The sequence below is a fragment of the Lathyrus oleraceus genome, chromosome 3 (genome assembly GCF_024323335.1).
Source record: "Lathyrus oleraceus cultivar Zhongwan6 chromosome 3, CAAS_Psat_ZW6_1.0, whole genome shotgun sequence".
Lineage (NCBI taxonomy): Eukaryota > Viridiplantae > Streptophyta > Magnoliopsida > Fabales > Fabaceae > Lathyrus > Lathyrus oleraceus.
The window spans coordinates 316,264,874-316,272,354 of record NC_066581.1 but is presented as its reverse complement, the minus strand read 5'-3'; positions in this window follow the sequence as shown (position 1 = coordinate 316,272,354).

The window sequence follows — 7,481 nt, the reverse complement described above, 5'->3', positions numbered from 1 at the left end:
CTACGGGAATCAGATTGATGCATTCTAATATTTGTTGGAAAGGTAAGAGGATAAGATAAAAGTTTCATGTTGAAGTCAAAATCTGATTATAAGTGAAGGAGGGTAGAATAATTCGTTGAAGTTTCAGACTTAATTAAAATAGTTAGTTTGTGCCAGTTTTTGTAATTTTTGGGTCGGATCCTATAAGAGTCTGAATTTACCTTTTATTATATTAGGTATTTCACTACTATAGTAATCCTATTCTGAATTTTGATGATACAATATTGCTTAGAAGATTTGATGGAGAACTAAAATTCACAAGAGTTGATATGCTGTATTCGAATTCCACTTTGAGTTTTTTATTAATTTCAATTTAATTTTGATTTCTTTTCAATTCTTCCTATAAACTCGTTTGCTTAATTCAATTGTTTCTTATAGGATAAAGTTGATTAAATTTGATTGTTTGTATGATCCTTAACTATAGTCACGTTAGCGTAGCTTTTTCATTATCGTGTTTGATTAAGTCGCGTTTGCTTAATTCGCGTCTGCTTAAATCTGTTTGCTTAATTTGGAAATTAGGAACATACATAATATAATACCAATTACGATTGTCAGTGGGTATTGTAATCGAATAGGATTGAATCCTCTAGGGAATTGAAATTATAAGAATCGATGATAAGTCGAAAATCGATATAGTAGACTAGCTTATCTATCAATTTTACTTTTACCTTTAATCATCTTCGATTTAAGTTTTGAACCTTAAAAACCCCCTTCTTTTCATTCGTTCGGTTATAACATTCAAGAGTCCTTGTGATACGACATCCGAGTGTAGATTCCGTTTTGCTACACTTTTAAACTCGTTTTTGACCCGTGTACGACAACGGATCACCATCCTTGAAATGATAATGGAGAATTTTATTGCAATGCGAACTCGATTTAACCTATAATCGACGATGGAGAGTCTTGTGGCAACACAAACTCTCTTGAATTAAGAGTTTAGAAACCAAAATCTCCATACTCATGAAGCCTTTAGGTATCTAAACATTATGGTCGAGTCACTCATGACTTACAGCAAGGCATTGGAGACCCAAATCTCCCGGCTTGCACACACCTCTCTAGGACCTTTCCCTGAGGAAATGTGAATGTTGTAACAACCAAAAGTGAAAACAAGTTAAATTTTTTAGAGATAATGATAAAGAGATTGAGGAGAGTTCTAGTGATAAAAAGGTAAATATTGAGGAAAGTCCACTGACACAACCCGAAAAGGAGGTTGTCGAAGAGGTAGAGAAGGAAGCACCTCATGTTGATTCTCCTCCCTACCAGCCACTGATCCCCTTCCCATAGAGATTTATGGAAGCTAAGGTAGGCACACAATCCAATATGCATGTGGGAATAATTTAAAAGATCCTTACCAATGTACCATTAACCAATGTCCTATCTAAAAAGAGAATATTAGAGGACCATGAAATTGGGAAAGTTATTGATGTTAATAGGTAAGGTTGACCTTTGAGGTGGGGGATGAAAGGATTAAATCCAACCCCGAATAGCTGATACTTAGGGTAGAACTAGAATGATCTCTACATGTTTAGAAGTATGAACCACCCCATAGGAAAAATAAAAAGAAGAGTAGTGGATACGAGATATGACTTGATAAGTGGGCGCGGACACCTAATACTTTTGAGAGTGAGGTTAAGGAATCAATTTTTAAAGAGCCACCATAAGTGCTTGCACTCATCGACCGTCGAGCTTTTCAGACTAATTTGTTTTCCTGTTGTTTGATTTTTTTCATTTAATAAAAAGGCTCACGAATGGGAAGCAAAACAAATGATAAAAGTTGAAAATTTTGATAAAAACCGATAAAGAAATTATGCTTGGAAAAACTCGACAAAAACACAAGAAAACCAAATTCCCCATACAAAAACCAGGGAGCTACTACGAGTGACCGTAACACCTACTACGAGTGTAATAACCCCGTCCTCTAAAACCCTATATTTCATCAAGCCATATAAAATTCAGGGACCTGTTGCGGGAGGTCGTAGCACCAGCTATGGGCCATAGCAGGCCCCATTGCCCTAAGTGTCAAAATTTTGAATTTTTATCCCACTTTCTCTTGGACCCACCACCTTTCTCTCACCCTATCATTCTCATTAACTCCTTGTTTAGACCTTCAAATCAGAATTTTAAAACCACTTTATCCCAAATCTCTCTCTCTAAACTTTCCATATTCACCATTCTCTCAATTTTTCTCATAACAAACCTCTCAAACCTCCATTAAATCATAAACAAAAGCTTCAATATTTACTCTTCTCCCACAATCAAATCCAAAACCAAATTCACAAAACATTCACCAATCATCACCATTATCACACTTTCGGGCCCAAAATTCTCAAAAAGGTAAATTTGAATTTAGAAACCTTCATAAAAAATGGCACAAAAAAGAGGCGACAAAGGAAACCAAGTCGTCAAATCCTCAAGACCCTCAAAAAGATGTAGCATTAGAGCCTCAAATCCCCATACCATCATCTTCGAGAATGACGTCCAAGCCAAAGGGTATTCCGCCTTGATCAAGTGGGAACTTACACTAATAAGAGGAGGACGACTCCGATTTATCGAACCATGATGCATGTAAGGATATGGAGGAGGAAATTATCTCATCACTTACTCTTTCTACTTAAAATAAAATCGGTCCTGCAAATGATAATCATGATTGATGGGGGTTGGTGAAAACGGAGATTCCAGGCATAAATGAGGAGCAAACAAGACAAGCTGTGGTATTGGGAGATTCAAAATAAACTCTTTACTTTTTTGGTTTATGTTTATGTTTATGCATTTTCTTGTTACTTTAGTTGTTTCCATTATTTTTCTTTTCAAAACTTTTACCGAATTAGTACCGTTCAAAAAAGAACTCTTGAAAAACTTCGTTTATGCGGAAACCAGGGAAGTATATAGAGTTAGAGGGATACAAGGCAAAGACTGGGGTCAACTTATGTATTACCTGAACACCCCAGGTTCCTCGAAGTAAGATGCGAGTCTAACATGTAGATTTTTGCCATAATACTCGACTTTTGAGAAGTACCCCCCTGATTAGTTTGTAACGATAGTCTGTCATAATTTAGACTCGCATGCATGTATGATTAGTTGGAAAACAAAAACAATTGACACCAAATTGATGAAAATATGATAAAAGGCAACTACACCTTCTAAGTTGAGTAACCTTCACCGGTTTATTTAGCCTAACAGTGGTTAAACCCAAAACGTCGCCCTAAAGTGGACAAATAAGCACACAAAAGTGTGTAACTTCATCGGTAAAAGAAAAAATAAAAGAAATGGTGCCTAAATAAATATTCCTGATCAGTCTTGTGCATGTGATGAAAAAAATAAATCCAATTGTCTTAATTTGATTGTCTGAATAAATAGTGGAAGGGAAAAATAAATAAAAAAGGTCTTAAGGGCAAAGTGTAACACCCCGATAAAATATGATAATTATTTAATTTAAGTTTAATAGTATATTATGATGATAATATGAATGAGAGGGTATTATTTTTCAAAATAAAAGATAAACCATTCATATATATTATTATTAGTATATTTATTAATTTAATTAAATAATTGCAATATTATTGGATTATTATTATTGGAATAATAAAGTTGGAATTGGAACGATTTTTGGAATCAGTAAAGAGTCCCATTTGGTAAAAAGGTTGTTTACACGTGAAAGCAGAGAACACGTAATAATTGGGAGAAAAGAGAAGAAACTGAGAAAGGGAGAAGAAGAGGCTAGGGCTCAAGAGGAGAATTCACGATTGTTGAAGGTCAAAGAATCAATTGCCGGATTAACTCAGGTAAGGGGGGTTTATCGTCGTTTAATGGGTATTATGGGTTAACATGTAATGGGTAGTAATAAGCCATTGAATCGACTCTAATCAGGATGATGAATGCTGCAAATTGTGAAATTATGGATGAATGAGATATGGGTTTATAAGTGAAGAAAATTCGTAGGAATTAGATGTAATAAGGTTAGAAATTGTGAAATTGAATGGGTATGATCTGTGTTAGATAATATGAATGAATGCTGTGTAAAAATTGGACTGTGGGAGGTTGGATTTGAGAAATCTCGTAGCAGAGAAAAACCCATAGCAGATTTGGAATTTTGGTTTCTGGTCATACGCGTATGACACTAGGCCATACGCGTATGAGATGGCCTGGAGGGGAGGAGATTGGTGCTGATACGCACCATACGCGTGTACTTACGCGTAGCCTGTGAGTGGTACGCGTATGGGGTGAGGCCATACGCGTATGAATGAAGAAGATGATGTTCTAACGTAGTTTTGTCTCTGTTGGTACGCGTATGGGAGAAGTGGTACGCATATCATACGCGTATGAGACAGGCCATACGCGTATGGGCTTGGCTAGGAAATGTGCCATACGCGTATAGGCATGAGGCATACGTGTATGGGCAGAAGTTTGATTTTTTCTGAGCTGTTGTTGGGCAGTTTGGTCGTTTCAGCTGAGTGATGTAATTTAGCTGATGTATGATATAGTAGGGATCATTTCCCGTTGTTTTGAGCAGTATAAGTATTAGTAGAGTGTGCTAATACTGTGATTTATTATTTGGCATGACATGATATGATTATGTGATAAATATGCTGATGATGTATGATGGTATGCATAATGCTGTGAATATATCTATTATGTATGCAATTGTGGATGGACTGTTTATGGCTTAGAGTGTGAGCATATGTCCATTGTGGATTGTCGTTGATGTTTGCATGCTAGGTGATTTAGCGTGCATAGCATGGCGTTTATGGTGGTAGCTAATTCCCATGGTGAGGAATTAGTGAGTGAGTCACTAGGTCTCAAATGAGTGGGACTAGTGAGCTTGGTAGCCGTATCTGGGTTTGATCGGTGAGGTTGAACTATGTGTTCACGAATAGTCGGTACCGCATGCATGGAGTCTCATTTCATAATGTTTGTATGGCGTATAATATGAATGGATGTATTCCAATATTATACGTGTGTTTTGTGTTTGTGTTGAGTATGATTATGAGTTGATGTTGTCGTTGCTGAATGTGTGATATGATTAGGGTGATGAATGTGTTAATTTACTTAGCATTACATGATATTTTATAATGCTTATTATATCGATTGAGGAACTCACCCTTACAACTATGTTTCAGGTAACGAGCAGTGATTGAGTAGAAGCTAGTGCTTGGAGTCTAGTGTAGTTCCTTAGTGGGTCATGCTCTGGTATATGTAACATCGGGACGGGATGTTTTACTTTGTTTTCAATTTTGGTTGTTGAACAATTTTACATGAAATGTGTTACATGGTTTGCATGTTGTTAGATTTCTATCCGCTGCGAATTGTGCAATGTTTTATTTTGATTAATAAATGAGCATGACAAGATATTTTGGTGAATGGTGTGAAGTATCAAGTGTGACACCCTGAAATTGCATATCTACTCTGATTCATATTTTGTTGTTTTAATTAATTATTGGGGTATTTTAGAAGGGTGTTACATTAGTGGTATCAGAGCATAGTCGGTCGAGTCGAGTCGTAATTATTCTGTTTTCCTGTATGTGATAGGTGTTGTGTAACCCTATCAGTACTTATTGTTTTAGGTTGTTGGGTTCTCAGAATAGAGATGGCTGGAAGAGGTAGAGACGATGCTGCGATTGCTGAGGCTCTGGGTATGCTAGCTGGAGTACTTGGAGGGAATCCGAATGTTGTGGGATTGGGAGCTGCTCGTCAACTGAGTGAGTTCCAGAAGAACAATCCTCCAATGTTCAAGGGAGCATACGATCCAGATGGTGCTCAGAAGTGGTTGAAGGAGATCGAGAGGATCTTCCGAGTGACTGAGTGTGCCGATAACCAGAAGGTCAAGTTCGGTACGCATATGCTGTCAGAGGAAGCAGATGATTGGTGGGTTGCTGCCCGCACTGAGTTGGAAGCTGCTGGGAGTGCTGAGATCACTTGGGCGGTGTTCAGAGAGAGATTCCTGAGGAAGTACTTTCCAGAGGATGTCAGAGGAAAGAAAGAGATAGAGTTCTTAGAATTGAAGCAGGGCAACCGGTCTGTTACTGAGTATGCTGCTAAGTTCACAGAGCTGTCGAAGTATTACACTCCCTATGATGAGGCTATTGGGGAATTTTCAAAATGTGTGAAGTTTGAGAACGGGTTACGTCCCGAGATCAAGCAGGCTATTGGGTATCAGCGGGTTAGAGTGTTTTCTGACTTGGTTGACTGTTGCAGGATTTTTGAACAGGATACCAAGGCCAGAGCGGAGAGCTATCAGCAGAGGGTTGATAGGAAAGGCAAGAATCAGAATGATCATGGGAAACCGTATGCAGCCGGCAAAGGTTTCCAGAGACAGAGTGGGATGAAGAGACCTAGTGGGGGAGACTCCAGTGCCCCTGCTAAGTGTTACAGATGTGGTCAGGCTGGACATCGTATCCATGAGTGTACCAGTACTGAGAAGAAGTGTTTCAAGTGTGGCAAAGGTGGTCACTTGGCTGCAGAGTGCCGGTTGAAGACTATGACTTGTTTCAACTGTGGAGAGGTGGGTCATATCAGTCCACAGTGTCCTAAGCCGAAGAAAGAGAACCAGTCGGGAGGCAAGGTCTTTGCTTTATCGGGTTCTGAGACTTCTGCAGATGATCGTTTGATCCGAGGTACGTGTTATATTAATGGCTTTCCTCTTGTAGCTATTATTGACACAGGTGCGACTCATTCCTTTATATCTTTTGATTGTGCTGTGAAACTTAAATTAGAGATATCTGAGATGCATGGGAGTATGGTGATTGATACTCCTGCGAAGGGTTCAGTGACTACTACTTCAGTTTGTTTAAATTGTCCTTTGAGTATTTTTGGTAGAGACTTTGGAATGGACCTCGTGTGTCTTCCACTAGTGCAGATTGATGTTATCCTGGGTATGAACTGGTTGGTGTTTAACCGAGTTTATATCAACTGTTTTGATAAGACTGTGATCTTTCCTGAGATTGAGGAAGGAAAGAGTTTGTTTCTATCAGCAAGGCAGATGAATGAGGCAGTAGCAGATGGGGCAGAGTTATTTATGCTGTTAGCGACTTTGGAGGCTAAAGATAAACTGGTGATTTGCGATCTAGCCGTGGTGTGTGATTTTCCTGATGTGTTTCCTGAAGAAGTGAATGAATTACCGCCAGAGCGTGAAGTTGAGTTCTCGATTGATTTGGTACCTGGTACTAGGCCGATATGGATGGCTCCGTACCGTATGTCTGCTGTTGAGTTAACTGAATTGAAGAGTCAGCTGGAAGATCTGTTGGATAAGAAATTTATTCGTCCGAGTGTGTCACCGTGGGGCGCACCAGTGTTATTGGTTAAGAAGAAAGAAGGTACTATGAGGTTGTGTGTGGACTACAGGCAACTGAATAAAGTGACGATCAAGAATCGGTATCTTTTGCCGAGGATTGATGATTTTATGGATCAGTTGGTTGGTGCGAGTGTGTTCAGCAAAATAGATTTGA